General features: G+C 47.1%; 1 protein-coding gene across 1 annotated transcript in view; it reads right to left on the reverse strand.

The window, feature by feature from the left end:
• The window catches only part of ZC3H12D (zinc finger CCCH-type containing 12D), a 31,653-nt gene extending 25,482 nt beyond the window's left edge, over positions 1–6,171 (reverse strand). Inside the window, exon 1 of the mRNA XM_024747900.1 lies at positions 6,001–6,171. The gene's annotated coding sequence lies outside the window, so the exon portion shown is untranslated. The remainder of the gene's footprint in view (positions 1–6,000) is intronic.
• Positions 6,172–9,257: the final 3,086 nt, after the last annotated feature.

Genomic DNA, 9,257 nt, shown 5'->3' on the forward strand with positions numbered 1-9,257 from the left:
AAACACAACGCTCTGACCTAAATTCAGCTCTGTGCACTGGCACAGCTTTCCCTAGCAATAAACTCAGATCGTACTGAACCTCTAAAATAGAAGGGCCTAACCCAAATTTGATCCTTTCCACTCAGCCATCACTGCCTGGCCTGCACCTTTGGGGTAGTGTTGGGCAGTGGGCTGCAGCCTGACAGACGTTTACAAGAAAAAGACGAGAGAGCCAAAGGGGACACTCTGGACAGACTGGGTCCCTCTGTCTTTTCTCTCTTTTCTACTCACAGAGACCTACATCTTTCAAAAAGCCTTTTAAAATATAGAAATAATCACGAAAATATATTGAGTGTGAAAAACTGAAGCAATGTAGAAGTATAGCAAATAAAAAGATATAAGGTCTCTTCATACATACCCCAAATCCCACTTGCCTCTCCTGTCTCCTTCTAGAGTTTTTTCTATGCATTTACTTGCATATCTAATAGATACACACATGTACTGTTTAAAGGAGGTGATTTTCACATAATAGCATCATTCTGGACTTATTGTTTAGCAACGTACTTTTCTTACTAAAAAGGCATTTTGGAAAGCTTTCCCTGCCGGTTTACCTGTTCTGCTGCCCACCGTAACCCCAGCATTTAGAACAGTGCCTGGCACAGCTGAATCTCAATGCATATTTGTTGAATGAATGAATGGTGTTTATCCATATGCCAGATGACGGAAATTTAGATGGTCTTCGATCTTACCCTGTTACACTTCATGCTCAGCGCACATTCACACACGTCTATCAGTTCACCTCATCCCCTCCTCAGTATTACAGGTTCTTTATCCTCAGTTCCTAGTCTCTTGTTGGAATCCTCTGCAACATTCTCTCTTCTGGGTTCCCAGCATGGCCACTCCCTCTCCTGCAGGGTATCTCCCTGTAGTGCTGGAACCCAAGCAGGACTCACAATGTCTGGGGCTGGCAGGTCAAGGGCACTTGTAAGCCAACCTCCTGGATGGAGAGGTCTCTCCTGCAGCCTCCACTTGTCAGCTCCCACCCACCTGGCCCACTGACTGCTGCAACACCAAAACTGCCCCCAAGGTCACCATGACATCCTAACTGCCAAATCCAACAGCACCTTCACACGCCTCACCTTAGGCAAACTCTCTGCGACTTTTGACTCTGTGGACCACTCCCCTTCCTTGTGATTTTTAAATCCAAAAATTTTGGACCATCTCCTTCTTGAAACTCTCTTCTCCCTTAGGTTGTACAATTTGGCCTGGGTCTCCTCCTAAGTCTTTCCAGCTCTTTCCTTAGCCTCTGCTCCCTCGTTCAATGTCAGGGCCCTGCCCAGGCCATCTTCCCTCCCCCTCATGCCCTCCACCAGCCCCTAGATCAATGAGCACACAACTGTGCTTCTGGCTCAGACCTCTTGCTAAGCACCAGGCACACATGGCTGCAAATCTAGGAGATAAATGCCCTGCAGGCTATTCGATAAAGTGCTGTGGGAACTCACAATGCTGTCACTCACCAGGCATTTGCTGAGCCCACTTCAGTGGTTCTCAAAGTGGGGTCCAGGGGGAGCCCAAGACCCTTTCAGGGAGTCTTTAAGGTAAAAACTATTTCCATAATAATGCTTAGGTGTAATTTGGGTTTTTTTCACTCTCATCCTCTCACGAGCGTACCATGAAGTGTCCCAGAGGCTACGTGTTGTGTGATATTGTGACAGCTTGAATGTGGAAGCAGATATGAGAAGCAAGTGGTCTTCTATTAAATTGGCTACTAAAGAGATTTGCAAAAAATGTAAATCAGTCCCAGTCTTCTTACAAATTTGGGGGGTTTTGGAAAATAGAGTTCTTTTTCATAAAATGCATCATTTATATTAATATAATTGGTTTATTCTGATTTTAAAATAAATGACTATTTTTAAATTTCATAGTTTTAGTTTCTAATAAGGTACATATGCATAGATAGCTAGAACCCACATAAGCAAAATTTCTTTGGGGTCCTTAATAGTAGATGTCAAACCCTTCAGCATGAGAGGCAAGGCCCCTCACAACGGCTGCAACCCCTTCTCCAGTCTCGATGGCCACATACCTCTAGTTCAGTCTCACCTTTTCCCTGACCAGTGGCCAGTCCTTTTCTCTCAGGAAGGTTGTTCCCTTGGGCCGGGGTCCAGCTTTGGCCCAATGTCCACAGAGGAAGGGGACACTCACCTGCCCGGCAGGCCAGCCTCACACCAGGGATTGTTCACTGTCCCTGAAAGACTCTGGTCTCTCAGGCCTGGAGGCCTCCCCTCGGGCCCTTCCCACTGTGGAGCGCCTGCCCCTCCTCTACCAGACTGAACCCCACTGTCACCTCCTCCGAGAAACCTTCCCAGTCCTGGCGGCCCCAGTCGCTCCCACCTCTACCCCTCCCTGCTTACGCCTGCTCTGTAGCACTTATTTGGGTTTGGAAGAGAGAGAGAAGGGAGGCTTGAGAGGATGGGTGGAAGAAAGAAAAGAGGGAGGGAACACAAACGAGAGAAAAAGAAAGAGAAGAAAGACAGTACAGGCAACACCAACGTAAAAGTCTGTATTCACGTTGTTCTTCGTTTCCACGTCGCTTTCTTGTAGAGACTCTTACTTGAACTTCCCATCATCCCTGGTGGTTAGGGTAGATAAAAGTACTCCCTTCTCACAGATGAAGAAACTGAGGTTCAGAGTGGTACAGAGTAAAGGCTATAAAGCTACTAAATGGCAGAGATTGACCATAAGTAGATGCCCAAAATAATGGGTTGCTTTGAGTTGTGTTCAGGACGGAGGCAACACCTTGCCATCACAGAAATGGAAAAACCAAAATACGACTGTGTCAGGTGACTTCTCTTGGGTCACCAAGTAACAGCTACGAGGAGAGTCCACATTTGTTTTGTGACTTTGCGTTCTGGTATGACAGAAACATGAACATTTTCAAACTGAAAAAACTTGGCCTTTTCCCCTGGGGCGGGGGAGAAGGAGTGGGACCCTGACCTTGGCAGCTCCCCACAGAACCCTCAAGTTTCAACAGGGCTCCTTTTCTGAGCAGACTTCTGAAAGGCTATGTGTGGGACAGGAGGGCTGTTTTTACACGAAATTAACTGAAAGAATTCACCTACTTCAGAGGCTTCCCCCCTCTCCTTGAGACTTTAAAATAACTTCGTTTCCTCATAAAATTTCCAAATAAGGGAGAACACGGGGGTGGGAGGCTGCGGTCACAACCCTCCCCCTTCAGCTCTGTCGGCCCTTGAGCTGCACCACTGCCAGAGCTACTTTTTCCTTTCTATTTTTAAGACCTGAAAGTATGAACAATTTCATCTTAGTTTTCTTCCTCAATCTTGACTGGAAGTCACAAACAGCACAGATGATTAGTGACACTTTGAAAATCTTCTCAGGTCTCCTGAGCTCTGACAACGGTCAGTGTGGCACGCTGCTCTGTGCTCAGTGTCAAGGCTGTGGAGGTGGGTTCAGGACCTGACAGAACAGCAGGAAAGGAGGGGAGGGACACCTCACAAGTGGAACAACGGGGGTCAGATCAGGTCTTCTAGAATCAGCCAATCCAGAGGGAGGGGCTCTGGGCCAAAAAGGCTGTAACCTCTGGCTGGAAGAGCCCCTAAGGAAAAAAATAAATGAGAAACAGAAGAATGAGAAAACGAGAGGGATAGGAGCTGTAGAGAAACAGCAGCTCACATGGGCACTGTGTTTTCTAGTTACAAGTGCCTGCTGGTATGTCACCTTTGGAAAATCCCAAAGTCCCTGGGACATGGAAAGAGTTTCTCACGTTGCAGGTGACAAGACTGAGGGAAAGAGAAGTTTTGATGGTGTACCCAGGATCCCACAGCTAATGGATGGGAGAGACTAGGCTCCCAAGGGCGTCCCAATTCCTGCCAGAGGGTGCAGTCCAGGGCTGCTCGGCGGCCACAGAGCAGGGCCAGCCCTCATTCAACACACGACACTGACCCCCAAGTCCGTTCCTGGGTCGCCTTTGCCAGCTCCAGGGAAACCTACCACAGACACCCATCAGAAGTCACCCACCATGCTGAGGAGAAAGTTCTAAACAGGGTCCACGCCGAAGTTTTCTGGTTCAGCTCAGATCTAGAGGCCCTCAGGGAAGCTGTCAGAGTTTGAAGAATTCACAGAGAGGCAAAGACTTCAGCCCGTGAGATTTGTGGTTTGCGTCTGGCCTTTTTTTTTTTAACGGAATTATAATTTTTTTAAATTGTGGCAAAATGGTCATAATATAAAATTTACCATTTTAATGATTTTTAAAAGTGCATTTCCGCGGCATTAAGCAACCATCACCACCATCCATCTCCAGAGCTTTCTCAACTTCCAAAATGGAAAGTTTCTCCCCATTAAACACTAAGTCCCCACCCCCTCCCTTAACCCCTGGTAAGCACGGTTCTACTTTGTGTCTTTATGAATTTGACCGCTCCGGGTACTTCATATAAGTGGAATCATACAGTATTTGTCCTTCTGTGACTGGCTTCTCTCATTTGTCATAATGTCCTCAAGGTTCATCCATGTTGTAGCAGGTGTCAGAATTTCCTTCCTTTCTAAGGCAGGAAATAATAATACTCCATTGTGCATATATAGCACATTGTGTTTATCCATCCATCCATCTACTCAAGCAACCCAGATGGCACCTGGGCTGCTGCCACGCTTTGGCTGTTGTGAATAGTGTAGCTGTGAGCCTGGGTGGACTGGCTTGGTCTTTCGTTTTCCCCTCAAACTTGTCTCCTGCTCTCGTGTGCTGTCGTAGGTTACTTCGGGCATACACACAAGTATTTACAGTCCTGATCGATATCCCAGGGCAACTCTGAAGCAAAGTTTAAAACAAAACCCTCTACTAAATGCCACTCCCAGACGCAAGAGAGAGGGGATATGGGGATATAAGTATACGTATAGCTGATTCACTTTGTGATACAGCAGAAACTAACATTGTAAAGCAATTATAGCCCAATAAAGATGTTAAAAAAAAAAATGCCACTCTGGGGCTTCCCTGGTGGCGCAGTGGTTGAGAGTCCGCCTGCCGATGCTGGGGACACGGGTTTGTGCCCCGGTCCGGGAAGATCCCACATGCCGCGGAGCGGCTGGGCCCGTGAGCCATGGCCGCTGAGCCTGCGCGTCCGGAGCCTGTGCTCCGCAACGGGAGAGGCCACAACAGTGAGAGGCCTGCGTACCACAAAAAAAAAAAAAAAAAAAATGCCACTCCCAACCTATTCACGTGCCAGGTGTTGGCACTCCGTCATCTTGGCAACGTCTGGCCCTGGAGAAGAGGTCATATCTTAGGGTTCATGGCCAAGCATTCTAATGGCTCCAGGGAACTGGCCAAAATTACATTCACTGCCATCAGGTGAAGACTTATTTCCATGTCCTCACAGGCCTTCTTGAAGCCCACAGGGTCATCTTCTAGAGGAGACGGCATTTGGGGCCACTGCCAAACGTTCCTGATCTGCCAGGAAACTAGACACCTGCCAAAAAACATCTAGTCTAGAAGATACTTTCAGGAGCACAGAGACAGGTTTCAGATGTGCTTGAGAGCTCTAGTCCTTCTGAGTTCATAAAATTAAAACATCTTCAAAGACCACAGCAAGAGTTTTTACTTAAACTGAAGAGTTTCCTCTCATTAATCTTTCTCCCACAAAAGCCCTCTTTTTTAAAATAATAACAGAAAGCTTACTGAGAATTTTTTTATGTGCTAGACATGGTGCTCACACTTGACAAATTCTCATTCAGTCCTATGACAACCCTTCAAGGGAGGTACACAAAAGCCCTCTTGACATTAACTACAATTTTGCTAGAATGAGCAAGGTTTCACCCAAAGGAGATTAAAGATGCTTACCTAATTGTTTTCTACTGAGCCCTCAAAGTAACTGAAGGAGATGATATTGCTAGGACGCCACGCATCCAAGAACTGCTCCCCCTTCCCCGTGTGCTCTGTCTCTCTCCTCCCACCCCTGGACCCAAGTCTGACAGCATTCTGTCACACTGAGGGATGGCCAGGAGACATGCACTCACCAGCAGGGCGTGTCGAGGGCCCTCACAGTGGATGCTGTGCTCCCCTCAGCAGCGGTCACACGCTGTCCTCCCTGCTGGCCAGGTGTCCCCGAGGCCCGGGGAGCCACTTCAGGCCAAAGCTCCACTTCCTTTCACCAGAGTCATGTTCAGCTGCAAAGGTAGTTTTGCTTTGCACTTAAAAAAAAAAAAAAAAAGGAAAGGAAGAAAGCAATCAGATGAGGGAGGGAGATAAAGCCTGTGCCTCAGTATGAGTCACTGAATCAAAGTTCAACAACCACATGCAAAACACGCTCTGTGAGGGCAGGGCTGGCCGCAGACAAAAGCATGAGCTCTCTGGCCTCCGACAGTGGACACAGCTGCTCCCACTCATGCCTCCAGAGGAGAAGAGCATCTGAACCTAGATGCTCCTTAGGAGGCTGGGTGCTCACAACTTCACAAACAAAACTACAGCATGGGGCTTCCCTGGTGGCGCAGTGGTTGAGAGTCCGCCTGCCGATGCAGGGGACATGGGTTCGTGCCCCGGTCCGGGAGGATCCCACGTGCCGCGGAGCGGCTGGGCCCGTGAGCCATGGCCGCTGAGCCTGCGCGTCCGGAGCCTGTGCTCCGCAACGGGAGAGGCCACAGCAGTGAAAGGCCTGCGTACCGCAAAACAAAACAAAACAAACAAAAAATACGGAATGCAGGAGCCAAGAGGGGGCAGGGCAGGGAGAGAACAGACATGGCTGTGGAGACTCCGTGCACGGGGGTGTGGGCAAGTGCCTGCCATCACAGGGGTCCCAGGCAGGTCACAAAGTCCTTCCAGCTCGAGGATCAGGGCACTGGCCTCTGTTGGGGATTATATGACCCTGGGCTCCCCTCTCTGCAGCCCTGTATGGGGTGTGCAGCTGCTTCTCTCTCACTGTGGCAGGAGGAGCCTAACCCTGGACACCGTGACCCCAGCGTCCTGCGGCCCAGCTTGCTGCAGCCTCAACAGGTACAGGCAACAGACCCCAAGCTCTGTGGTTATCTCCTGCATTGGAGGATGCCCATCAGGGGTCAGAAGAAGAGGAAGGAACACAATCAAATTCCAGAGCAGCCCACCTGCCAGCAAGTGACAACACCCCTAAAGTGACTTGTCCAGAAATGCACAGTCAGCCAGATGGTCAAGCTGAGTTTAGATCCTGGGAGTTGGTGCCGAGGAAATAAAGTCACAAGTTACCAGACCTTTGCTGCTTTTCTTTATTTATTCCCCATCTGTCTCCCACAGAAGATTGGACGCAGTCTGGAATATTAAAGCACCTATAGAATGGATCATCTAAATAAAAAAAAGTACAATCAGAGGAGGGGAGGGGTAAATTAGGAGTTTGAGACTAACATCAACACACTACTATATATAAAATAGATAAGCAACAAGGACCTACTGTATAGCACAGGGAATATACTCAATATTTTGTATTAACTCAATATTTTGTATTCAGATTTGTAAAATCTGAAATATATATATATATATGACCGAATCACTTCGTTGAACACCTGAAACTAACACAACATTGTAAATCAACTATACTCCAATTTTTTTTAAATGATGAAAATTCATAAAATTAATAAAAAAAGAATAAAAGTACAACCAGAAATCATTCATAGAAAAAAAGAACATGTACTAGAACTGGATGAAAATAGTCACTTCATTTGAACACTAATCATAGCTTAACTTTCCATCAAAGTTTCCTCATCCCCACAATAGCTCTACGCATAGGAATTATTATTGCCATTTTTGAGATGAGGTCATCAAGGTTGAGGAAGGGTAACTAAACTGCCCAAGTTCACTCAGTAAGTGGCTGAGTCAGGATTGAAACCCAGGGCCGACAGGCTCCAAAATACTCTTTCTTTTTTTTTTTTTTTTTTAATTTAGGCTGCGCCAGGTCTTAGTTGTGGAATCTTCATCGCGGCATGTTTAGTTGCCGCGTGAGGGATCTTTAGTGGGGGCACGCGGACTCTTAGTTGCCACATGTATGTGGTATCTAGTTCCCACACAAGGGATCGAACCCTGGCCCCCTGCATTGGGAGCACAGATTCTTACCCACTGGACCACGAGGGAAATCCCCAAAATACACTCTTTACATGGTCACGTGTAGCCTCTCAGCTCCCACCCCCTAGTAAAGCATGCACAGTTTTCAAGAGAAGTAAATATTTTCCTGACACTGAATTTTAGGAGCAATCAAAGTCCTTATGTTAAGTAACATATCAGATAATATCTTCAGCTCAAGTCCTATAGAAGAGGCATGGGCCATCAAATGCCCCTTCTTTACTGGAAGCCTCCGTCAAAGCGGAATTGTCACACCTCAACTCAGGAGAGGGTTTCTGTGGGGAAATGACCTAATGTTGTCCAAGAGCCTTGTTCTCTGACTGTCTAAGCCAAATAAAGCTATAGAACTCAGAGCCACACACTGCAAAGGGGCTCCTTGGACCATCTCTCCCAAATACCGGATTCTGAGCCACAATATTTTTACGTACAGGATAGAAATCCATCAAGGAAGGAGTTCTCTGTGGAGATTGTCAAGTGCCACCATGCTATGAACATAATAAAAGATGAACCTGGGCGGTGAACCTTATGAACCCTGATCTGTGCCAACCCCAGGTGAGTGGCACCTCTGCACAGGACAGGCACCACAGTGGCCAGCAGCTAACAGTTTCGCCAAAAAGATGCTTGAATCTGCTCAACTATCAGACAAGTAAGTATTTGGCAGACATCCTAGAATTCTGTGTCTGAAATCTTGGAGATGTTATGTAGACCAGAAAAATTATTACTTAGCTGGCTTCCTGAGAAAAGAGCCACCATCTGGTGACTTTAAATAACATAATCTGATTTAAAGAAATCTCACCTTGATTCCTCTACAGCTAAAATGACTTAGCTGCCACCACTCTGAGAAGCCAAAAGATTTGCACCACTGTTTAGGTTATTTCTCCCCAGTTGTAACTTGCCAGAGGTTACAATTTTAGGTACTGTATCACTCACCCCAAACTAGACTCTGTCTACAGTAGACTGAAAAGAGGACAGCAGCTTCCCACTTGCAGAGGTAACTGGGTCAATGTCTACATGTCTCTAAAGCTATTAGACTTGGAGAACAGTGGCATACTTCCTTCTTCTGCTCTGTTTAAGATTGGCACTGAGTCTGCCCTGAGGCTATTTTTTCTGCACTCTGGCCCTCGTTGTAAGAGACAGAGGTCTGTACTTTCAGGAAGCAGCCTGGAGGTGTTGAGACAGTGTTCCTAAATGT

The sequence above is a fragment of the Neophocaena asiaeorientalis genome, unplaced genomic scaffold (assembly GCF_003031525.2).
Source record: "Neophocaena asiaeorientalis asiaeorientalis breed wild unplaced genomic scaffold, Neophocaena_asiaeorientalis_V1.1 scaffold123, whole genome shotgun sequence".
In the NCBI taxonomy this organism is placed as follows: Eukaryota; Metazoa; Chordata; class Mammalia; order Artiodactyla; family Phocoenidae; genus Neophocaena; species Neophocaena asiaeorientalis.